This window comes from Meriones unguiculatus, chromosome 10, assembly GCF_030254825.1.
Source record: "Meriones unguiculatus strain TT.TT164.6M chromosome 10, Bangor_MerUng_6.1, whole genome shotgun sequence".
NCBI classification, from domain to species: domain Eukaryota; kingdom Metazoa; phylum Chordata; class Mammalia; order Rodentia; family Muridae; genus Meriones; species Meriones unguiculatus.
This window is the reverse complement of record NC_083358.1, coordinates 84,953,062-84,977,840: the sequence shown is the minus strand read 5'-3', so window position 1 is coordinate 84,977,840 and position 24,779 is coordinate 84,953,062. Positions and strand designations below refer to the sequence as shown.

The window sequence follows — 24,779 nt, the reverse complement described above, 5'->3', positions numbered from 1 at the left end:
TTTGAAATTAGTTAAATAACATTATATTCAACCTTTCGAAATGAAGGGTTTTGCCTTTTTATGAGAAACTGGCATTTTCAACATCAAGGAGGTACACAACCCTCTTGACACGGTGATTCTCCAATGAAACCATTCCTTTCCTTCTTTAAAATCATATGCTTACCAACAGTCCAGCCATGACCTCCAAAGACCCTCCCTGAGATGTGCCCACAGGGAAAAGAGGCAGAAGTGTCAAGCCTAACCCAGAAAACAAGAGCGTCACAGTGAGAGTCCAGCAGAAACCCAACTAAATTCATTTCTAGTTTGCTAGTTACAGTTTGAGCCTGTTTTATAGCATCACCGATGAGCATTGATGGCGGTAACAGTAAATAGCATTGCTGCATACATGGACCCCTGTGCTGCAAGAAACTTCACAGACTTCTGACATGACCTCCCCACTCCCCTTGATTTGAATCCCATTCAGGCACCTTACATGTTATCTAACATTTGGATGAGTTTTGTATTTTGTTATGTTTTGATTCGTGGTATCAGGGTAGAACTCGGGGCTTTTCAGATGCTGGGCAGGTGTTTTACCCCTGAGCGGTGGCCTTGGCTGTGATGCGTGATCTTCGCTGTCACCTTAACTGGACCTGGATCACCTAGGAAGCACACCTGTACCCACCCACCTGTGTTTGCAGGGAGCTTCAGCTGAGGAAGCTGGCCTGGGTACTAAACTGAGTAAATTGGGGGGGAGGGGGAGAAAATGCTTCTCTCTCATGTTTTGTCTCTCTTGTGCTTTTTGTTTTGAGACGGGATCTCACTAAGTTGCCGGGGTTGGTCCTAAGCATTTTATTTTCCTGCCTCGGCCTCCTAAGTGTCTGGGACTACTGGCCTGTGCTACCGAAAGGATGAGTTTCTCAATGTGCTTTGGTTATGTCGTGTGTTTATAAGGACCAGTGAGAGCCAAGAGCGGGGGGATCGTGGGAGGACTGACCTAAGTCCAGGTAAGCTGATCCATGCTGCATGCGCAGCAGAACTGACAAGAAGAAAGCCAGATTGCATCCTGTGGCCTTTAGAAATGACAGCACTGAGTATACGTGGTGGTTTGGGTCACCGGGGAGTGGCGCCCTTTGAATGGATTGGGAACTATGGCTCTGTTGAAGTAGGTGTGGCCTTGTTTGAGGAAATTTGTCACTAGGGCTGAGCTTTGGGGTTTCAAAAGCTCCAGCTAGGTCCAGTGTCCTCTCTTCCTGCTGCCGGGGGTCTGAACATAGAAAACCCTCAACTACTTCTCCAAATACCATGTCTGCCTGAATATCACCATGCCGCCCCCCGCCCCCCCCCCCCGCCCCATAATGCGAATGAACTAAACCTCTGGAAAGCCTCAGTTAAACGCTTTCCTTTGTTAGAGTTGCTGCGGTCATGATGTCTCTTCACAGCCACGGAACGCTGACTAAAACAGTATGATTGTCTCCGTTCATTTGTACAACAACCTATGAAGTCAGGAGCAATGAGTTCACTCGTCAAAATGCCTATCCCGTAACAGGCACTCGGCAATGCTTGCATAATGAGTAAATATATTCATAAATGGACAAAGCAAACAGAAAGTAAGGCATGAACCCATTGTCCCAGCCTTTTGACAGAAACAAGGCTTGGGTTTACCTAAGGTCCCACAGCTACTAATTATACAGCTGTGTTGGAAACCTAGCTCCTCTTCCTCTAAGCCCAGAGCTCTTTCCTCAGTTCCAGTGGCACGGGTGACAGTATTTACTTGCCTTGACCTGGATGTAGGCATTTTATCTTCATTTTGTGTGTGTGTGATTTGTTCCGAGTCAGAAAGCTTCCAGAGTCGCTCAGCTCGGGAAGAAACACAGTAAACAAGTTTTCACGTAAGCGCTGATAGAATGTGATATTTTTAAATATTCCCGAAGTATGACAAAATGGAGAGCCCCTGGATTTATGTAGTATGTATGTTTAATACAAAATAAAAATATCACACCAGAAAGTATTGCACAAATAAATCCTCCTTTCTTCCTTTTTTTTTTCTCCCTTGAAGCTGCAGCCTTAGAAAATTAAACATAGCCAGATAAATGTCTTTCCCAAAGACATTATGGTAATATCAAAGTAGCATATTCGGTCATTTAACTAAGGTTTAGAGAGTTTCTTAAGATAGCTAACATCTGGGAAACCCATGCACCTTGCCTTTACTGATAGATATGTGTTCATTGTGGCCAATATGCTGCGAACCCTGAATGCATGTCCCCTGAATCAGAAAATTGCATTTTAAAATGGTGGTATGTTGCCCAAAATAATATCTGCAGGATTGAAATTATCCTGGAATGTAGGGAGGCAAAAGAGCTTTTGAATGTGAAGAACTTTAAATAGCAAGAATCGTTCAAGTAGAAAAGGATGCTGGGTAGCTGTCCTCTGAGAGGCTCCACTCAGCAACAGACTGAAACAGATGCTGAGACTCACGGGCAAACATTGGGCAGAGCACAGGGAGCCTTGTGAAAGAGTGGGAGGGAGGATAGGACACGGAAGAAACAGGAGTGCCTCAAAATCAACAGAGCCAACTAACCTGGGCCCAGATAGGTTTGAGGAGACTGAAGCACCAACCCAGATCCATGTGTGGACTGGACCTAGGCCCCCTACACATATGTATCCAATAGACAGCTTGATCTTCATGTGGGTTCCCTAGTAAGGGGATCAGGGGCTATCTCTGACAAGGACTCTCTTGCATGCTTTTTGATCACTTCCCCTTGGCAGGGTTGTCTCAGTCCTGATACAACTTGTTGTGCTGGGATGGGTAGGTGGGGGGTCCCCTTTTCTGAGGGGTAAGGGAGGGTAGATACAGGGAAAAGGGAAGGACAGTGGGACCAGGAAGGGCGGGACTATAGTTGGAATGTATAGGGAATAAACAATTTTTTAAAAAATTAAAAAAAGAAAGGGATGCTGGGAATGGATCTAGCAATCCTGAGGACAGGAATCCCAATGATAAAGCAGTCTCAGGCTGCACTGCCATTCTTGAGGAGTTGTGGTAGGAAAATGCTGGCTGTAGGAAGCCCTGAAGAGAGGCTGTGCTTCCCTGCACACGACCCAAAAGCTACTGAGAGGAGCTGCCTCACTTTCGTGTAATTGGAGCACAAAGGGACTCTGAAGCCCAGAAGGAGAGAAAACATTTCAATTAGTTGTAAACTACACAGTGGTTGAAGTTTCTAGAAATAGTCTAGCAGAGTACGAACAGCCCTGGACTAATAGACAGGTTCTATAGGATGGCTCAAAGTAAAAGCTTTGCTGATGGTTTACATCTTTTGGTTCTTTGTATCCTTAGTATTAATATTGACATCTTTTTTTTCAATTAAACTTAAATTTTGGTTTCTAATATGTATAAAGTGAATCAATTAATTTTTTCATACGTATGTGCAGTAATCAACACTCTACCAATTGTAATCTGAAGGCTACATTTTTCCCAGGATAACTATGGATGAGACTGATTCATATATGTAAATGACAGCATCATATAGCAATGCCAAAAGATTCGACGTCCTACCTCTAAATATTCTTTCCACAGCTCTTGAGGACTCCCTCGGGTTCCAAACCTTTGGCCACAGAAAAATCCTCTCCTGTCTTCAGTTGAGGTATCTTCTTTTTGCCCAGAGTTCTTTGCACATGCTCTTGTCTTGTTTAGAGTACCCTGCTTCCATCTTCTATGCCCCAGTATCTTCAGATAGGCTTTGAACTAATGCCTTGTCCTCTGGAAGGGCTTGTCCACTCTGATTCATTAGGATGCCCACTGTTAATGTCAATCTAAGTGTCCCTGCTGATGTTTCCCCAGCCGCCATTTGTTACTATCAATCCACTGGCATTGAACTTTTCATGAAATGAATTTTTGCATTACCCCCCCACACACACACACACAAACAGGCTATAGGTTCTGTGAGCCAAGAAGGCTGGCTTACCTCACTCTATCATCAGTTATTATCTCTATCATCCATTCCAAGCTTCTATAGGATACGGACTGTGATGATAATTTTAACTGTCAACTTCACATAGATTAAAGAAACACCAATTAACAAGATACACATGTAGATTTGTCTGTGCGGGTATTTCCAGAGAAGTCTCTGAGAAAACCTACTATGAATATGGGCAGTACCAACCCCCGAATCAGAAGCCTATGCTGAGTCAAAGAAAAAGTGAGAAAGCCAACCAAATGCCGGCATCTTCCATCTCTCTCTCTCTGTTGATCTTATTGGAATGTGAGCGTGTTCCTATGGCCACAGCTATGGACCACTACCTTGCCTGTTAAGATGGACCCTTCTGAAGCATGATCCAGAATAAACCTTTCTTCCTTTAGGTTGACTCTTGTATTTGGTTAACAGCAATGAGAAAAGTAACTACTTGTACCTAGGTACTCAAAACTACTTGTCAAACTGAGACAAGAGTCAATGAATACTTTTAGTGCAAATTCCCCAATATGGCTTATGGAGCACAATACGGAATTTCAGCCTGTTAACGCCTCTGCTTCTTATCTTGACACTGTGCACACAACCGTCTACTCGCCAGCCACTATGAATCAATTTCTAGTCCCGAAAACATCATTCTCCCCTTGCCTATAAGAATCAACGAATACTAATATTTTTCTGCTTTAAATATCTTCCCAGCTGTATATTTCCAGAAAAAAAAAATGTGCTTATCACACAAGCCCTATTTAACGGGTTTTAACTTCTTCAACCTCCTCTTATCTAATCTGGATTAGGTACTCTTCCAAAATATGCTTGCTCCCAGGACCCTTCACATCCTACTGCATGTATCTCTTTCAGGATTTCTGGTCTCAGTCAATACATCCTTGCAGATGATAAGCTCTCAGGAGCATGGACCACATCTACTCATTTTCCACAAAGTAGATATTCGATAAATATTTGAGTGAAATATAAAGCATTGAAAGACGCAAACAACAAAGTGTGCGATACTGGTCAGGCACCGCACTGCCTTCCCTGCCCTATTCATTCGAGCGCTAATGAGTCTTCTAGAAAATGTCGGTGTTCTGCTTGTACCTGGACCCTCTTTATAAAACTTTCCCTCATCTTGCTAAACCATCCACAGTAACTAATCTGAATCTTATGCTGTCAAAAACTTGATCTTTTCTCTGAGATTTTTGTTTCAAGTTCCAGTGTTAAAATCACTCAAAGTTCGCACTTGAATTTTCTAGCCGTCAGTAGCATATCTGTGGAGCCTTGGCTCATGTTCTCCCCGCTAGCTAGTATCCAGATCCATACAAGTGCTAAATATGGGCCTTGTCCTCCTGCCTTTCTTCTTTTTTGCCTACAAATGGGGTGTTTCACATTAGCATTACCATACCCCTTTCTGCTGAGTCCACCTGGTCTCCATCATTCAGGAATGAATGTGCTCAGTACTCAATGGGCTCTTCAGATCCCAGATTACCAGGATGAAAACAGCACCACTACATTGAACATGACATTTGCTGTCACACACTGTTGTGTTTCAGACCTTGACTAAGACAGTGAACGACTTCCTGCCCATTATGGGTGGATACAGTGCACCTTCAGGAAATCAGCCACGAGGAAAGAGTAATCACCGCAATCAGCCATCCTTCTGGAGCAGCTATTCAGCTGCTCCCTGACAATAGGCCAGCTGTCTCTTCTCTGACTCTGGGAACTCATATATCTCTGAGTCAGGTGACATCTCCACTGGTTCTCATTAATCCAGCCATTTGCTGAAAGGTTTTCAGGTAAATTCACTCCCTCTTTCCTCATCTTAGAATCACAGTTAGCCTACCTTTGCTAAACTCATTTGGGGTTTACCAAGGAGTAACTCCAAAGGAGCTATATCCCATGAGATATTCTCTCCTTGCTGTGATCCCATCTCCCACTTGGCAACCTAGCTTCTGAATTCTGATAAGACCAAATATTATTGTCCCAAAACTTGGTCTGGTAGAGTCGTCCTGTTCATATTACTGCCTATGACTCCACACTGTTTTCTATGTGACTTCTAAGCCCTTCTGTCAGCTTGGTTGAACATCTGGCCATGGACTCCTTTTCCTAAATGGTTATTCTAAATGATATGTCTTGAAATATATAAAATAATCAATCAATAAATAATTATAGGAAATAAGATTTTAATAACAAGATTTAAACCCTTGTACAAAAATAACTATAATCCATTGATTTTGGAGCAACCCTTCTGGAATCCCCGTGTTCATTTGTCATTCCATCTTCATATGTTATTTTTTCCACATCAAATTATTAAAGGAAAGTAATATTAATTCATTTTTACAATAGTAATAAGCTAGTTTTCTTTTTTTAAATTTTAACCGTAACACTCTTGTAAAATTGCAGTTTTTATATTTAAATGTATTTTTTTTACAATTTGTTTACTTTGCATCCCGGTTGTAGCCCTCTCCTTTGTCTCCTTCCAGCCCCGCCCTCCCTCTCTTATTAGTTTATATTTTAATTTTAAAAAAGTCCCACTGAAATTGAAATCTTAAAATGGCAGTTACCAGATTAATGGTAGGGGGGAATTTAAAGGTAAATTGGAAAGCCTCTCCTTAAAAATCCACTGTATTTTATTTCAGAGAAATTAAGAGAGTTTGATAAGTGGAAAGGACTTAGAGGTCAACCAGACGATCCAAAGAATTTTTGAAGTTCTGAAATTCAATCAAGTACCAAAAGAAGAAGAAAAACCATTTTATTAAACAACAAAAAACAATAACAACAACAAAGACTTTTTGGGGAATGTTAGGATCAATCCACGTGTGGCTTTCTTTATGCTTTAAATCTATTCACATGTAAGTTTGGTCTCCTGAAGCAATTTAATAATATTTAAGACATCATCCATTGAAATAAAGATACTCTTTATTAAAAATATAAAAACCATAAAGAACAGCTGTAGAGATGAATCAGTCAATAAAATATTTGTCTTGCAAGCATAAAAACCTGAGTTCTATCCCCAGACACCAGGTGTGGTGTAGTGAGCTGGTAATCCCATGGTTGGAAAGGTGGAGATAGACAGATCCCTAGGGAACACCGACCAGTCTAGCCAGCTTAGCCTTCTTGGTGAGCTCCATGCTGCTGAGAGATGCTATCTCCAAAAAAAGATGGATAGTGCCTGAAAAACAAAAACAAGGCCTGACTTGTCTTTTAGTATCCCCATGCTCCTTCACACATGTACATACAGTCACTCACAGATAAACACACACACGCACACACACGTACACACACGTACACACACCATGAAGAAAACTGCTCCCGATATTAAACAAATAGCCCTATAGCTAGGAGCCTCTGCTAAAACTATGAGATGCCAAGATTAGCAAAACTGTGCTTGTTGCAATTAACATTACTGAAGTGTACCCTTCCTCTTTTGTACAATATACAAACACCTCAAAGTCATCAAAGGTGGAGTCATCTCAAACACCAGTGTAAGGGGGAATTATCAGGTCTCCTCAAATACCATCTCAACAAGACTAAGCAAAGAGCTGTCAGAGCACTCAAGCATTGGTGACCATTTCTTACTCTCAAGTCTACCCTCTCCTGAACCACCCCCAAGGCTGAATGCGCAGTGGTAGCCATTTTTAACCTCTTGACAGCTGAAGTCACCCCAAGCCTAAGAATTGCAGACGTTAAAGGGCCATAAGGACAAAGAGGAAGAAAGACCCAGATGCCTGGTACTCATCTTCACCATCTCCTTCCGGGTCACACTAGACACCTAGGGCATGAGGCATCCTTCTAAAGGAAGCGACGTTTATGTCCTATCCACTCCGGGAGCAAATGCTCTTCCGTGCTTGTTACCTGAGTCCACCAGTTTCATTTATCTCCTGAAAACACTTGGGAAAATGCTTCCCTTAATTTCAGTATTTGTATTAAAAGTTTAGGAGAGAAGTTCTCAGCCATTTATGCCATGTATCAAATAATGAGAATTTCTGTTTTGTATAAAAATCCGACTCATTGGATCCTAGAGAAAGAACAATCCAGGCAATTTCAGTGTCTCCAGTGAATTAGAGCATACCTAGTCCCAGAGTTTCCCATTAGACTGCCTTTTATTGCTAATAGGTAAGAGCATTCTCACAAGCTGAACTAAATTCTCCCTCTTACTTTTAATAGCTATCATTTGTGAACCCCTCTCATTTAGTTTAGTATTTATTTATTTATATGTCACTTTTTTTTTTTTTTTTTTTTTTGAGGCAGGGTATCCTGTACCCACACTGACCTTGAACTTGTTATTTGGCACATGATAACTTACAGCATATAACTTGTTATATAGCGTTTCAACTTCTGATCCTCTATCTCCCACATCCTGAGATTAAAACTATCTACTCAGCACTCATTTGTGGTGCTGGGGACCACACCCAAAACCAAGTACATGCCAGGCTAGCACGCTAGCAACTAAGCAACAACACCCTGTAAAACAAGGTCTTAGGCCAGCTTTCAGTTTCCTAAATAGTCAAGAATAACCTTGAACTTCTGATATTCGTGATGCTCTCACAAGTGTTGAAAATTACAGGCATATGCCACCATACTTGCTTAATGGAGTACAATGTATTGAACCTTGAATCTCATGCATACTTCGCAAACTATCAACTGAGCCACATCTCTGGCCCTATAGAGCCATTAGTATGTGTCAAAGACTGTCACTTTATATACTAGTTGTGATATTTTGCATAAGAATGCTACCATAGGCTCACATGTTTGCATGCTTCTTCAGCAGAGAGTGATACTATTCAAAAGGATTAGAAAGATATGGAAGTGTGGTCTTGTTGGAGGAAGTATGTCACTGGGGCTGGGTTTTGAGCTTTTAAAAGACCCTGCCAGGACCAGTCTCTCTCTGTCTCTCTCTGTCTCTCTGTCTCTCTCTCTCTCTCTCTCTCTCTTTCTCTCTCTCTGCCAGTGGATGAAGATGGATCTCTCAGCTACTGCTCCAGTATCATACCTATTTGATATCCTCTACTATGATGAAAATAGATGAAGCCTCTGAAACTATAAAGCCTCAGTTAAGTGTTTTGTTTTGTTTTTTTTTATTTTTTGTTTGTTTTTTCATAAGAGTTGCCATGGTCATGCTGTCTCTTCACAGAACTATTGACTAAGAACAGTGACTAAGACACCACTAAACAAACCTCCCTCAAGCCCTGCATGATAGACAGGACATGACACCACTTCCTAATTAAGGAGAACAAAGCTGCAGAAAGTTGTTGTCTGCCTGAGTTCATGAGGCTGAGCTAAAAGTGGCCTCGCTTTGGCTTCCCGGGTAAGACATACAGCTCTTGATTTACAAAGAAATTTATATTCTTGGAAAATCCAAACATTTACTATTAAATAGCATGTCATCCTTTAAAGTGTCATACCTTCAGGGTGTTTACAGACACCTTCTCTCCAAACATCTGCAACAGCTGCTTTTAGGCAACAGGACAATGAATTATGTTTTCCTTTAGAAATTGTAGATGATTTAGAAGAAATAGACAAGTTTCAGGGTACAGAGAACTGTTAAAAGAAAAGATGTTAGATATGAATAAGGGCATGCGTGACCTTCTTTTTGCCTATATGCTAGCATCTGTACACACACATACACACACAAACACAAATGCACAGACAACCCAGGAAACACTGATTTTCAGCTTCTTGGACAAAGGGGTAGTCACACCAAAGATGGTAGTAGGTAAAAAAAACTGTAGAGGAGGAAAACAAGGAAGGAAGGCATGGCAACTAGGAGTTTTTTGTGTAACAGCCTCAGGTGGTCCCCCAAAAGCCAATGACAGCTTCATGCACAAAGCCACAGGCCTGGGAGAAGAGGCAATGCTGTGGTCACCTTAGTCCCTATTAACCGCAGAGCGGCCTATCTGAGTGATTAGAATCAAGGCCATTAGGGTTGGATTCTGGCTCCACCATCGAGCTATCCTGTGCTGCTGGCCCCACCATGGGGCTATCCTGTGCCACCTCCACTTTGCTAGTCAATCTGCGCTCCCTAGCCTACATCCTTTTTGAAAATGAATTCTAAATATCATCCATGAACCTCAGTGCACTGAAGTGGAGAGTATAGATATTTTCAAGATAGAAGAGTACCATATGGTTGAACTCGTCTACTTCAGATTTGCTTCAAAAGAAGAAGGAAAGAAAGAAAGAAAAGTGGATGTGCAGAAGAGACACCTCCATGCCCATTACTGTAGGACTGTTCTCAAGACCTAAGTTATGCACTCACCCTTCATGTCTATGGAGAAATAAAGAAAATACGGCACATAGACGTAACGGATTCTTTCTCAGTCTGCTAGAAGGAAAATGGAAAAATGTTCTTCGCAGCAAAGTGGGCAGAACTAGAGGACAGTGTGTTGAGTGAAACAAGGCAACCACAGAAAGGCAAAAACAACATATTCTCTTGCACATGTAGAAACCAAGAAAATGTTAAAAATCAAGCAATCTATCTCTCTATCTCTCTATCTATCTATCTATCTATCTATCTATCTATCTATCTATCTACCTACCTACCTACCTACCTACCTACCTAAAAGTAAAATGGTGATTACTAGGGACTAGCAAAGGTGAAGGGAAGCAGGGCAGGAGGAGGGAGAGAGGAAGAAGGATAACTGGATATGATCCATGCTTGCTGTAAACATGCTGGAAAAAACACCAAACCCCATTAATATGTAAAATTATTATGTTCAATAAAAATAAATGTATGTGAAAAAGAACACCAGGAAAGTGATCTCTACATAATTTAATTATTATTATTATATATTTCTTGGTCTTCTAACCCAAGTAGCTTCAAGAAATGCAGCATTCATCTGTAGCCTACAGAGGTTAAAACCCTGACATCTTAAATGCCAAGGTTAGGGTGTTTGTTACTTTTCTGTCTCTGTGACAAAATACCATGACCAAAAGCAACTGCTGAAAGAAAGAGTTTATTTTGGCTTATGATTGGAGAGACTTAGAGTCCCTAATGGGGGGAGAAGACTGCAAAAGGTAAGAATGGAATCAGTGTGAAGCTGAGCACTCACATCTCACCTCCAAGTGAAACTAAGCCAGAAATTCTCCAAGCCTGCCCCCAGTGACGTGTTTCCTCTAGGACAGCTTGTTGTCCCAAGAGTTCCGTAATCTCCTCAGACAGTGCTACCATCTGTGGATCAGTCTGTGAGTAGGCTGAGTGGCATTTTTCATTCCAGCCATCACAGTAACCAACTACCCCTGTTTGCTCTCAAATAAAGGATTGCTCGGGATGCAATGAGTTAGAACCAAACTAGGCAAAGCAGAACATCTAGCGGACCTATTAATACCGCTTCTATTTAATAGCTACCCTCTGCCCCTTCTACACGTACTGAATACATTTCCCACTTAGCAGCATTGCAGAAGAGGACCAGGGAACCCATTGGTTACAGCCAGAAATAACCCAACTTATCAAATAAGGAGACATGGAGGAGTGGTGCCAGGGGACCCCTCAGAAGTGCACTCCCACACACGGAGGAGAGTCCTGTCAAGGGGACTGATTGATGCAGTGGCATTCGCTTAGCTTGGATATATGACCGCAGCACACAGCTGCAACCTTCTCTTCTAAAAGGAAAATACGATAATAAATTACAGAAAAGTTGAGAGTATATATCATTCCAAGGCACCGATTGAAATACACACCTGCTTTGTGTACAGCGAACGCTGCAAAGGCAAATTAAATAAATGTCAGAAACAACTGTACACATGTTTATTCCTTCAGCGAGATATACACCGGAGGCCTGCTACACAGAAGACTCTGTGAGACCCTAGGGAAACATAGAGATGCGACGGACTCAGTTCCTATCTGTTAGGCATCTTACCTGAATCCTTTACTGTGTGCATAATGTCTGTTTCCCAGTTTGGGGGTATGCTAACTTACGTAGACTTGTTCTCCGGGGCATAGAAATCCTCAGTAATTCAATCACCTCCTTTCCCATTGCTCCCTCAAGAAGAAACCATAGTTGAAGAAATTTTTAATGTGTTCAGCTTTCACTTTCCTTTATTGAGAGCCAGTATAACTTAGGTATCAGGTGATAAGGATATATATTAAAGACAAATGGAGGTAGAAGCCCGGACAGGATGAAAATTATTGCTTTAGCCATTACCCAATGCTTCTTGAATCAGTACTGAGACCATTTTTACCTCCTAATTCATTGTTCATTACCTTAGTTCTAAGCCTTTATGTTCTGCACTGGAGTCTCAACTGGCCTCTTGGCGTGGACTCAGAGTGATGCTGTAGACCCAGCCCTACTGATAGGGAGAGCATGGCCTGTCTGCCATCTGCCATCACCCTTTTTTCAGCTGGACTCGGACGCCACTCTATTGTTTTAGCTGATGACACCTGACATGAGAGATGACTGCTTCGAGCGGCAGAGGGGCTGCAGTAAAGAGAGAAGCCTGTTTAAGCTGGGGCTTGTCTGCTCCAGTAAATCTCTGGTTTTATCAGCCGGGTGCAACTGGTTCATTTCGATGAGAGCAGCAGCAGTCCATCTCTTCAGAGCCCCTTGTCAGAGAAGCCTTCGGGTGCCTCAGCACGCCAGGTTTGATATGAGTCAAACCTGGCGTGAACACGGATTAACCTATAAGATGATGTGAGAGTCTCCTTAGGTTGATTCCGAGCAGAGACGGGAGAAACCATAAACTCGATTAAACAAGGTAAACTTGGATGGGTTGCTCTGCGACATACATCTCATTTGCATTCCCTTAGCAGTTTGAATAAACATCACCATTGACCTGGACGGCTCTAGCTGAGAGAGCCTGAAGCACATGGTACAAGGAGGAATAATTTCAGTGCCGTCCTGGCGAAACTGGACAGCCTGTCAGAAACACACAAATGGGCTTCTGAAATCTGCATGTCTGTGCGAAGGTATGAAAGATTCATACCTGAGATTAAAATATTTTATTGAATTAATATTGATCTACTATTAATTTTTAAATAGATTCATATTTCATGAGGCCCCTCACAATGAACCCACCAATTGGGCCTCCCCATGAGTGAAACCAATTACACAAATTGTTAAGGAAGCGAGCTGAAAAGCAACTCCGAATGCCCGAGGAGAGACAAAAAGAATGCAAAGACGTGGCTTTATGGTGAAATCAGCAATGTCTATACAGTGACTAAAAAAAGAATACATCAGCCTCCTCACTTTCCCACAGCTTTTTCTCTTTGGTGTATACCAGTGGAGCATCCTTGGGCCATCTATCTGTCTGTCTGTCTGTCTATCTATCTCTCTCTCTTCTCTGGCCTCCAAATTTCTCTCTGGTGAAATTTTTTCCCCTTAAAATTGCAATTAATCCGTTCCTTCCAAAAGAAGGAAATACTACCATATCATGAAGCTTCCTTACTCATGCCCACCCCCCAGCATTGAGCATAGCCTTGCAGGGGTGTGGTGGCAGCTGAAAACAAAGGGCATTGATTGCTGCCTTCAATTAGCATCTTCAGACAAAAAGGAATAGCCAGGAAAGGGAAGACATGGGTCCCCAGTGCTTTTGAACTCCTCCCATTTCAGTCCGAACCCCAAGAATTTCCCCCCACCCACTCTTTCCTCTCAGTGTGCTTCCCACTATCACACCTACATTTGGTTTTTTTGTTTTTTTGTTTTTTTGCCTGAAAACCTCATGACCACCATTTCATTGAGTTCCGTTCGGGTAGGAAGGCACTTTCTAGTTTACACAAGGCATTTTTTACCTCTTAGGCAGCAAACCCCGCTCATCTTTATTCATACTCTTCTTCTCTTTACATCTCATTCATGGTTTCCTTTCCTAACTCAAGCATTCTGAATCAAGCCACCCTCCCTCAGTTTATTGCAGGCAGTCCTCCTTTCTCCTTCTTCTTTTTCTTTCTCTTTCTTTTTTCTTTTTTTGCACAAAACACTGGTACGTACAGTAAAAGGACAAATGAGGATTATTCTTCACTTTGTGATGGAGGCTTTTGCTGTGAACAAGGGGATTTTAAAAGGCCTGGGAGATCTGCGAGAGATGCCAGGCTGGCTTAGAATAGCCACATGGGGCTAAGATGATGCCCAGGGTCTCCTAATTAGATAAAGCTATTGTTTAGATTCAGACAATACCTGTTTACAGTTCAATAAACAACTTGTCACAGTTGCTTGCTCAAAGCAGACCTAGATGTCAATGCAAACAGTTAGTAGAGAGGTACTGAAATAAATTGGTCTCCTGAGTAAATAAATTGAGCAGCATTGTGAAACTGCCTCATCAGTACTGAGGAAGATAATCATTTATAAAGGTTTAAAATGGCGTTTCATAAATATTGACATTTAGAGAAATGTCTTTCCCCCACCTAATGACTACCCTCCCTTTTCCTATTTCCAACAGCCACAAAAGAGAAAAATAATAAAAAAAAAAAAAAAAAAGAAAATGAAAAAACAGGATAAAGTATTTCTGGAGTCATCCCATTGAAGTTTTGTAGTTATTTGTGCCTAGTATTTAATAAACTTTCTCAAAAGATATATCCTGTGGAATATAAATGATGGAGAAGTGTGATGACTACCTTCAAGCATATTCCATTCTGGCACTGCAGAATAGACGCACACACAAAAAGGTCATTTGGCAGAATGCCAGAGTTTGGTGTTTGTTTCTTGTTAATGCCTGATGGGCCAGAGGTGTGCTCTGTCACCAGGGAGATGTGTCATGGGTGTCAGGACGAAGAAGTGAGCGGATGTTGTTTGGTGCCCCCTTTCATGGGAAATATGGCCAAGACAGAGGCTTTCCTTTTTGCAGTGATCTCTGCCAGGGGGTTAGAGAGAGCATCTCTGCCCTGGGAGATGCAGCTGAACAACTGGATGTCGGGGTTTTAGAATAAATTGATATGTGTACAAGTGGGGGAAACAAGGGTTATTATCAGAGACACTGGAGTTTGTGTAAACAGCAGGAAGCAGGGGGGAGGAAGTCCAGTTCCTAAGATGTTACAAGTGCAGGTATTAGCATCTGTTTCCTGCCACCATTAACTTTTGTGCTATGTAATACACCCCTGTTCAGTAGTAGCAAGGAGGAAATTGATCCCAAGGCCCTGGACCAATGGAGTGCTCATTACTTAGGAAGTGGGTCTGGCAGTTAAAGTAAGTATATATTCCCTAAAGATAAAAAAGAAAGAAAAAGAAACGTGTCCCCACATTTTTCTTTATGCTTCACCCCACAGAATCTAAATGAATAGCTCTTGCTCCCCCAAACAGTGCAAGGGATTTTCCCCATTACATTCATCCCTCATCACACCCCCGCTACATCCATCCATGGAGGCACTGACTTTCTGAAAGCCCCACCTCACTAGCTCATTACTAAAAGCTTACCAAATTCTGCTACAGTGAATAACATTTATATCCCTTTAGCATGAAATTTTTAAAACTTGGACCTGGAGTTTATTTCCACTGAAGCCTCTTTTGTGAAGCAAGAAAATAAAATTGGCGAGCAGCGAATCCTATTATAAACCCCAATGATCCCCTCTCAAGATGAATATTTAACGGCCTCCCTGGCAATTGAGGCTGCCAGCGACCCTGGTGTCTCACAGCCTCACCTGCATTTTCAACCGGAGTGCACAAGTGGACCGTGAGATCTCTTTCACTGGTGTTTATGTTGTGGTCACAGGCCTGAGAGCACATAATGCCGGGATTACTGCTGACCTGCCCTCCGTGGAAAGCTGAGCTCAGTGGTGTCTCTATAACATGTTAGATTTTCCAGGCTACTCTATACAAAATTGGCAATGGATGTAGTTTTTCACCTCTATTCCCAGCTTCCCTGTTCAGAGGCAAAGTCTCATTTACGCCATATTTTTCCAGAGGGCTCAGCACGATCTGCTGCTTCCTGTGGGAGTGGAGCATTTTCTTGAGAAAGCCCTGCAACAGAGAGAGAAGAGGAAAGGGATGGGCATGCAGAAGCCCAACCCCCTTTTAGTCCCGTTCCTTCCAGGCTGAGTAACCTTGCTCATATCATCTCCTCAGCTCACATCTGTGCTAAGTAGGGATAATAAAATGATTTCCTTTCCAAGGACAGTGCACTTGTGACAATTTCAAAACAAAATGTGTTGGCATCTAAAGAGACACTTGCTGTCACTTCCGTAAGTAATTATTTATTTTCTTCACAATTAACTGGACATGGACTGTATTTGATACAAAGTACAATGATAAAATAAGTGAGGTATCCATCTTTACAGGGACAGTTAGATAATGTCTTGGGATAGATTAATCCTAACAACACTGAATTAGAACCATTAAAGGGGCTTTAATTGTATTGTGTAAGTACAGGTGTGGAGGCTGTGGTTTTGGAGGTAAAGCCATTAAAATATGAGAACAAAATTAAGCCATAGCACTTCATCACTGGAAATTGATATTTTAAAACTGGCATCAAAATGTAAAGCTAAAGGAAGAAAAAACCTAAAACTTCAATTTTAAGTCTCAACCACTGAAAACGAAAACAAGCAAGGCCGAAAAGGCTCTCATCATTTCCTCTGTGGGCCTTCCATGCTCCATGGAGATGGTCATCTCGGCCAAAGCAGGCTCTCCCTGCTTCTTCACCCATGAAATTAAAGCTTAGTCACACCCTAAGTCGTTTTAAGTCATTCTGCTTTCATGAACCCTAGTTTTTAGATCTTAACTTTAGCCTACCTCACCGTAAGGTTCTATTTCAGATGGTGGACCCATTCCTGACTTCAGTGTCTAGGAAGTCCTTCAGTGAAGGCTTTTGACTAGTCTGTCTTGACAACACCCTGATATGCTCACAGTTCTCAAACCTTTGACATGTATGAACACCACTGAATGAGCTTCTGAGGGCCTCTGAGCTTACCTACCCAGTCTTCATGCTGATGAATGAAGCATTCAAGGCTCTGGCCTGACCAAATAGTACATCCCTGAACCAGATTCACACCCAAGACCATGACTCTTCTTTCCTCCCTGTTTCATGGTCTCCATAGGAGACATGGAGGATCTGGGCAAGAGCTAGCTAGACAGAATCCATGTCCTTCCTCCTTCCTCATTATGGCTTGACACCTAAATTTGAAGCATTGTGACTTGTTTCTTGAGCTTTAGATTTTGATAATTAGAAAGTTCATACTCCCTGCTAAGTGCTAGAGCTAAATACTTTGCCTATATATATTTTAATAACAACATCTACTCCTTTACTCCCATCAGAAAACAAAGAAAATTTATGTTAGTCCTCCCTCTATCTTAACTCCCTCTGTCTCCGAGGCCCATTCATTAAACCCTGCCCTTGTCATTTCTGGTTCTTATTCCTTCTTCTCTTTTCCCCTTTGATAGCTGAGCTCAGTAAGCATCACCTTTTGTCCAAACTTGGAAGTAGCCACCCAACTGTCTCTTGGGCTCTAATCTCTCTTCCTCTAATTCATTCTCCTAGTGGCACCAAAGTGACAATGATCTTTAAAAGCCGAAAGAGCTCAAGTAACTTACCCTCTTAAAAAAAAAAAAAAAACCTTCAAATGCTTTCTCTATAGTTTATGGGAAAGAAAGGAGCAAAAGTCTTCAAGTGACAAAGGAGAGTCTACATTATCTGGCCTAGCAGTTGTCCTGACCTTAAAACTCTTACAGATCCTTGGCTCTTCCTTGAGATTTCCTAGCTCCCCACCTCTGCTCTTTATTCCTTATCTCCACTCCCCATCTGCTCATCCCAATAAATATCTACTCACTTACCAAGACTCATCCCCAGCACCCTCTTTCTCGACAGATTTTGTATCTTAACCGACTCCCAGAAACGACTGATACCTTCCTTGATGTCTCCCCCCTCACATACTTTTCAGAAATCTCTAAAACAGGCTTCCTTTCTTCTGAGAAGAAATTCCCCAAAGTCAAAGACCAAAACAATTTAATTCATGTACCCAGAACATAGAACTTGTATTGGCATCCATCTAACATCCAATCAATGTTGAATGAGTTGAATGATTTAGGCAAACTATTCCAGAAAAAAAGAATTATATGTATTAGTGACACACAGGATAGTTTCTGGGCTAGAACAAGCACTCGACAGATATTCGTTAAATGAATGAATAAATAAAAGTCATCCTTCACCAGCAAACTGGGAAGCTGGTCACCATTCTTTATGTTCTTTTAACTCCATATTTTTTTTCTCTAATGTAACAATGTCACAGCAGGATAAGGAAGTATGTATTATTCTTCTATCAAATTCTGGTACAGGTATGAAGCAGCCTCGTGGGTTAATTCTTCTGCTTCTGAGAGTTCACTGAGGGTTTAGTTCTCCATATAAACCTGAAATGTTCCTGTATGAATACAGAACTAACAATGACTTTATTTTCACAGCCACCTTCTAAACCTCAAGGAAACCAAGGCAAGGGGAAAATTCTAATAACCTTGAGAGAAAATATCTTATAAAATCTGTAATTAGAATGTTTAGATCTCTGAGATTTATACAATGTTTAGAGTTAAACATGAAAGTACAAAATGGACACAGTTTCTAGCAGTAAGATGAACTGTCAAATATTTCCTACTGCTGTCACAATCGCATTAAGATTTCTATTAAACAATAGTAACCTCTGGCTTGCCACACACTACAGGAATCATTTTAAAATGCAAATCCTTCTAGGTAGATGTTGGTATCTGGCCTATATTCATCAAGATCAATAAGGCCAGGATGGAGGCTTATGGCTGCGTTCATTTTGACTATCCAGGGCTAGTATATGTTACAATGCATTACCATATGATGAATGTATAGACTGTTTCTGCAGCTCAGAAGGAATTTCACCCAGAGCCTCATCATCACAGAGTCAGAGCTGAATATTTGGTCACCTAATCTAACCACTACATTATATTAACGAGATAAGTGTTAATGTATATTTATGCATCCAACCAATATCTACTGCATACTATGTGTCAAACATTCCTCTTAAAAGGTGAGTCATGTGAATAAAATAAAAGTTAAAAACCCAGGCCTCACTCATTGTGGAATTGCCTGGCTTTATTCCATCCCAAGGCAAAGGTAGGGGGCTCTCTGTGTCTTTAAGACAAGCCATTTGGTCTCCTAGTGAATTCCAGACACTCCAGAGTTTCAATAGTGAGATCCTGTCTTGAATAAGTGTGTGCATGTGCGTGTGCATAAGCAAACCCAACTCTTCACATAGCTTGTATGATATTAGGGAGTGAAGAGCTCTCAGTAACACATAAGTAAAATGTGTTTTCTGCTTGATTGCTTGGCTGTGTCAAATGTTTAATAAACAGTATGAATAAAAACATAATCAGAAAGGAGGATAAGAACATGTCCATGGAGGAGGGGAGATTGAGGTTTAGAGGTTTAAGTGGACACAATTTGAATATCTGTGATTAGAGAAATCTTCACTGAGGTAGGACCTGAAAGAAGGCTTGAAAGAGGAGAAATAAAAGGTTTGCAGCTACCTGAGTAAGAACAGTTTCCTAGGCAGAGGGAAAAAGCAAATGGGAAGGTAAAGAATTTGAGTCCTTAAGAAAAGGAGCAATAAAAGCACACATTTACATACATGAGAGAGAGGGGCAAGAAGTGAACTTCACATGGTTGCTGGGAGGCCACGTCATCAAGCAGTTGGCCTTTGTGAAGAGACAGTGTCACTACGAATAAGATGGGAAGCTAAGGGAAGATTTTGAGCACAAGAAAGGCATGCTTTCATTTATCCTTAGAGAAGAGACTATGTTGAGAATATCCTGATGGAGAGACAGATAGAAGCAGACAAACCTAGTGGTTATTACATGAGCAGGGTAAGAGGTGATAGCAGCACAGACATGGGCAGCAGTGACAGAGCCAGTGTGGTATAGCTAGAGTCTGAATTATGGAGCCAAGATAATTTGCTAATATATTTATTCTGCAGAATGAGAACAACAAAGGCAACAACTGAAGGTTTGTGAGACATTAGCAACTATTGCGTGGTGATTAAGAACAGATTAGGACAACCGATTAGGAAGGCTGTGGCAAAACCAAGATAATCAGAAGCTCTTCTGGGGGCATTTGAAATGTGAATCTATGAGCCATCCAAAAGGAGGGAATTACCCATCCAGTTGGCTATTCGGAGGAGAAATAGATGCTCATGGAAATCATTTATATGTCAGGTTATACAGTCACCTTCAGTGTAGGACACAAAATCACATCTGAGAATGAGGAAAGAGCACCCCTAAAAGGGAAAGTTAGAGGCAAAGGCATGTTCTTCCTTCCTCATAGCTGTGCCAGAAAATAACAGGTCAGACCAGATGGAAGCTCATATATCAAAAGAGAAATTGAGAAACCTTTTAGTTTCTAATACTCATTTTTTCCATTAAATTCTTGATTGTGCCTACTAAATTTATTTCAGCATTTGCCATTCTTTAAAAAGACAAAAAAATATTAGCACATACAAAGTATGGTGAGACTATATGTAAAGAGCATGGGTCCAACTAATATGGAGACCTATTTGCACTGCTCTGCCCTTTGAGCCTGCAAGTGTTCCCTGGTTACCAAATCACAGGTCATCTCTGAGTTCCTGCACATAGCTTTCAGAATTTACACTGGGAACAGAACCTATCTAGGATAGCCAAAAGAGCTGCGATGAGGTGGATGGTTTACAAAGGTCATGGGAGGAACTTGTCTGCTTGGGGCTCTTTGATCCAAAGATGTCCAGAAAAGCATGAGGTTCAGGACCACTCATGCAAAGACAGTACTCTTTGCCATTCATCGAAAGAGAGTCCAACTCACAACCTTCCCCAAAGCTGAAAACTTTAAGGAAGTCACTTGGTCTAGCCATTTTGCCTGTAGCAGACATTACTGATCAACTGTGTATGCCCAGATTTGCCGAGAGAGCAGAAGGCGGGGTGAACCATAATCAATGGCTTGATAGAGACTTCTAGGTGTCCAAATCATATACATCCCCTTTCCCAGACAGTAAATTAGTCATCGGGGTAACAAACAGATCATGAACGGCTGAAGAGTTGTTTAAACATTTAAGAGTATTGCCTGTTCTTCCAGAGGTTCAACTCCCAGCATCCATGGGGTGGCTCACAACCATCTAGAGCTCCAGTTTCAGGACATCTGATTTCATCTTCTAACCACTGTAGGAACCAGGCATGCACATGAGGTGTAGATGTACACAAAGCCAAAAAATATCCATACCCATAAAATAAATAAAGAGATGATAATCACAAGTGACTTCAACTTTTCAAACTTTCATCCGATTAAAACCCACTGATAACAAATCTGTAACTTGCAGGGGAAAAGAGTGCCCAATTCATATCAGCTACTTACCAGAAAGGGTAACACGGGAATCTGAAAAAGGTATGGTGTCCTTCATAGCTCAATGTGGAGAATTAAGAAGAGTGACTTGAGAAGAGTTGTCTACAAGAAAATCATAAGACAAAATTGGTGTGACATCACTGCCCTGCTGTCTCTCAACACCAAATCAACCCATCTGTACAGTGTTGCTTTGCACTGCTTTCTCAGTATTCCCTAGCCAGATAGATTCCTGTTAGTTTCTGTCAATGAAAGAGACTGGTGTGAAATTGGAAGGCAAGGAGGAGGGAAGACGCACTCTTTTTCTATTTACAGTTCTTGTAAGTTTCTTTCCAGCAGCAGAGAAGGGTTATAACACAACCTCCAGTAGGCTATGCTACTTCAGAGGAGGAGCAAAAACATGCCAGTTCCACAGGCCATTGGTCTCGCGCCATTTCTCCTTCAAAGGTCTGGATACCGGACAAATGGTCACTTCCTTAGAGATCACCCAGCAGCTATTCAATAGGTACCACTCAAATATCAAAGCACTGGCCACACAGGTCAATCAGCTGATGTCTGAGGGAGAACAGATCTATTAATTACTTCAGCCCCAATTTCAGCTTTTTTGACAGGTACTGTGTGTGCCTTAGAGTTCGGTTTCAGCCTTTTCAGCCCTCCAGTCCTACCCTGTGTTGGTTTTGTACATATCACAAACACTTCTCTCTAAAAGGTGGGCATAATTCATTTCTCATTGAGTATGGCTGGGCTTAGGTACTTGTTTCTGATGTGCAGAATGTGACGGGTGTGACAGGATCATCGCAAAGTATCACAGCAGCTTTCTGCTCACTCTTTTAGGTTCTTCTTTGTGAGTGCCAACTTCTGTGGTATGCGAACACCCAAGCAGCCCTGTGGAGATGCCTGTGTAGCAAGAAACTGAGCTCTTTAGCCCAACTCTGTTAAGCAGCTGAAGTTTCCTGCCAATTATTATGTGACTGGGCCATCTTGGAAGCAAGTTCTTCTCCCATCAGCCAAGCATTAAGAAGACTCCAACCCTATCCAGTAGACTGACTGCAACCTCATGAAAAGGCACTCCTGGATTCAGGAACCTGAGGAACTATGAGATAATACATAATGTGTTTGTTTTGTCCAATAACTACATTCTGTGGCAACTGGGATCTACCACAGCAGATAATTATAGGCCAAGCTGCTCACTCTTTCCAACAGTGCTCCCCTCAGGACTATCTATTAGAGCTGCTGTTGGACCTTGATGGATAAGGTACAAAGACTCTAAAGCCCTGAAGATAAGACTCTCCCTTGGAGTTGCCCTTGTTAACGTTAACATAGCTAGTGGAAGATGGGGAAGTTATATCCATATCACATAATAAATCAGGTGTAATGGTACAAACCTATAATCCTAAAACTTGACAGATAATGCAAAGACTATCAGAAGTTCAGCATCTCTCAGTACTCTCAACAGTATTGTGGTTACATAAATCGTTACCTATGGCTACTTAGGATGGATTATCTAGTGAATGAAAGACTTTGCATGACAAAAGTTTTGATTGAGAATTCAATAACTATCATCCTAATTAGAATAGTAAGTAGTAAGCACAAGGGATCGAGGGATCAGCTTCTAAGATGAAGTCACCAAGCACCAGAAAGTATCACTAGTGGCTAGAAAAGAAAGTCTTATTTCTTGTAGTCACAAGTAGATAGGACTGAAGAGCAAACCCAAAATGGAGCTGTACGAATTATAGGACTGTTTAATATAAGATTAACTTAGATGAACCAAGTTTTAATTGGAAAGCTCAGATGTTATTCACAGGTAGCAGATAACTGAAACTTTGAAGGAATGTATTTATTGGGCTTGGACAAGGATGAGTATTTCTAATCTAATATCCTTAAGCCTCAATTATGAGCAGATACAATCCCTGCATTTTGAGGATAGTGGTTTTCCCTCACGTGAGTACCTACCTGATGGTACTTCATGAAAAGGTGCCACCTTTTAAATGGAGGCATGTTCCCAACCCCAACCAGGCACTATCTTAAAACCTATCACCAGCACCAGTTCCTAACATGCTCCAAGAAGGCAAAAGTCACGTGGCTTCTGGAGAAAGAAAACTCAGATGCCAAAATAATAGCCAGACTTTAAAAATGCACACTGGCAGAAAGCTAAAGAACATCTGTGAGGACAGGTGCTAAGGGCATCATACCCGACTGGTTATATACAATGTTAGACCAGATCAAACGCATTACTGTGCTTTAACTTACCAGAGAATGAAGTAATTGTAAGGGAGTCCAGCCCACTGATGGTTTTCTGAAATATGTACCCAAAATTGACCCTGCTTTAGTCAGAGTGAGATGGCAAATCTTCCTTGGCATAAAACTGGAGGAAAAATTGCTGACAAAAATAGGAATGTTGAAGATACCTTAACACTCTGCCACAACATTCAAGAGTCCATCCCCTTTGCTGAGGAATTTGGATATGTGTTACTGAGTGGGGAATCATCTTTCTGAAAAGCTCTGAGTTAGGTGACTATCTCAGGATAGTCAGGATGATAATTAAAATGAGTCTCCTAATTTTAGAAAGGATGATGTATTTCTGAGATATTCAGGGCCAAATAATAGCATTTAACTACTAGTCAAAGCATAATTTCCACAGCGACAAGCCAATCTGAGTTGACCCAAAAATATCTTGTCAAATGTCTAATCTATTACAACATTTTGATAACATAAATCAGCACACCAAATAATATGTACATATTCACAGATAATTATTAATTAATATTCCATGTTGGGGGCCATAATGAACAGTCTTGGTACCTAGCAATGTAGAGCACCTCTCTCACCTGGATTTCCTCTAAGCGAGTTCACAGGCAAGCTGTGAACCCTTTGTGTAAGGTTCATAATCGTATTCTAAAATATTCCTCAAGACTTCCACATGGCAGATCCAACTTAATCCCGCTTTTTGAACTCATGCAAATTGCAGAAGGACCATGAGTTGTTATAAAGTTGTTCGGGTAAGAGTTTCAGTTGCAGCCACTGCTACAGGTACAGTCTTCAGTGAGACACTGGTGTGTAACCGTTGCTCTGACAAATACCTTCATTTTATCTCTAAATCACAGATCTCAGCACAAGTGTTGGTTGTCACCATACAGGGACAGTGGGGTATATTCACAGTCAATGCTAACCCTTCCATTGTCTGGCATAATCTCACCTAAAGAGATTCTGATCATTGTGACATTTCACAGAACATTCTGATGTCAGCTACATTGGCAAAATCATGCTTAATGGGCCTTATGAGCAATAACTGACAGAGATTTTACATACTGTAAAGTAACATCCAGCCAGAAAGTGAGAAATAACGGTCACAATTTATCAGAGACTATCTTTGATGTATCCTTGAAAGAGATGATTATAGGTCACTCCAATGACTCAAGCTCCTCTACTGTCCAAACCTTAGTCTTTCAAAGTACTTTTAACGAAATACTTTATATTGAATTAAAAATAATAGAAGTTCATTTCTAAAGGTTTCAGAGGCTGGAAAATCCAAGCTCAGGAAACAAGTAGATTCAGTATCTTAATAGCTATTGCATTAGGATTTAATTATAACATGAATTTGATGGGGGAGAC

The 24,779-nt window shown here is 41.3% G+C and overlaps 1 long non-coding RNA gene across 3 annotated transcripts in view; it reads right to left on the bottom strand.

Moving 5' to 3' along the window:
• Positions 1–6,731: 6,731 nt before the first annotated feature.
• The window catches only part of LOC132656915 (uncharacterized), a 69,460-nt gene continuing 51,412 nt past the window's right edge, over positions 6,732–24,779 (bottom strand). The window contains exons 2-6 of one of the 3 annotated variants that reach the window (XR_009594721.1): positions 21,183–21,272; positions 15,496–15,814; positions 12,133–12,547; positions 9,338–9,473; positions 6,732–7,104 (exon numbers count right to left, since the gene is read on the bottom strand). This is a non-coding gene — a long non-coding RNA (uncharacterized LOC132656915). The remainder of the gene's footprint in view (positions 7,105–9,337; positions 9,474–12,132; positions 12,548–15,495; positions 15,815–21,182; positions 21,273–24,779) is intronic. The other 2 variants (XR_009594722.1, XR_009594723.1) reach the window with 2 other exon arrangements.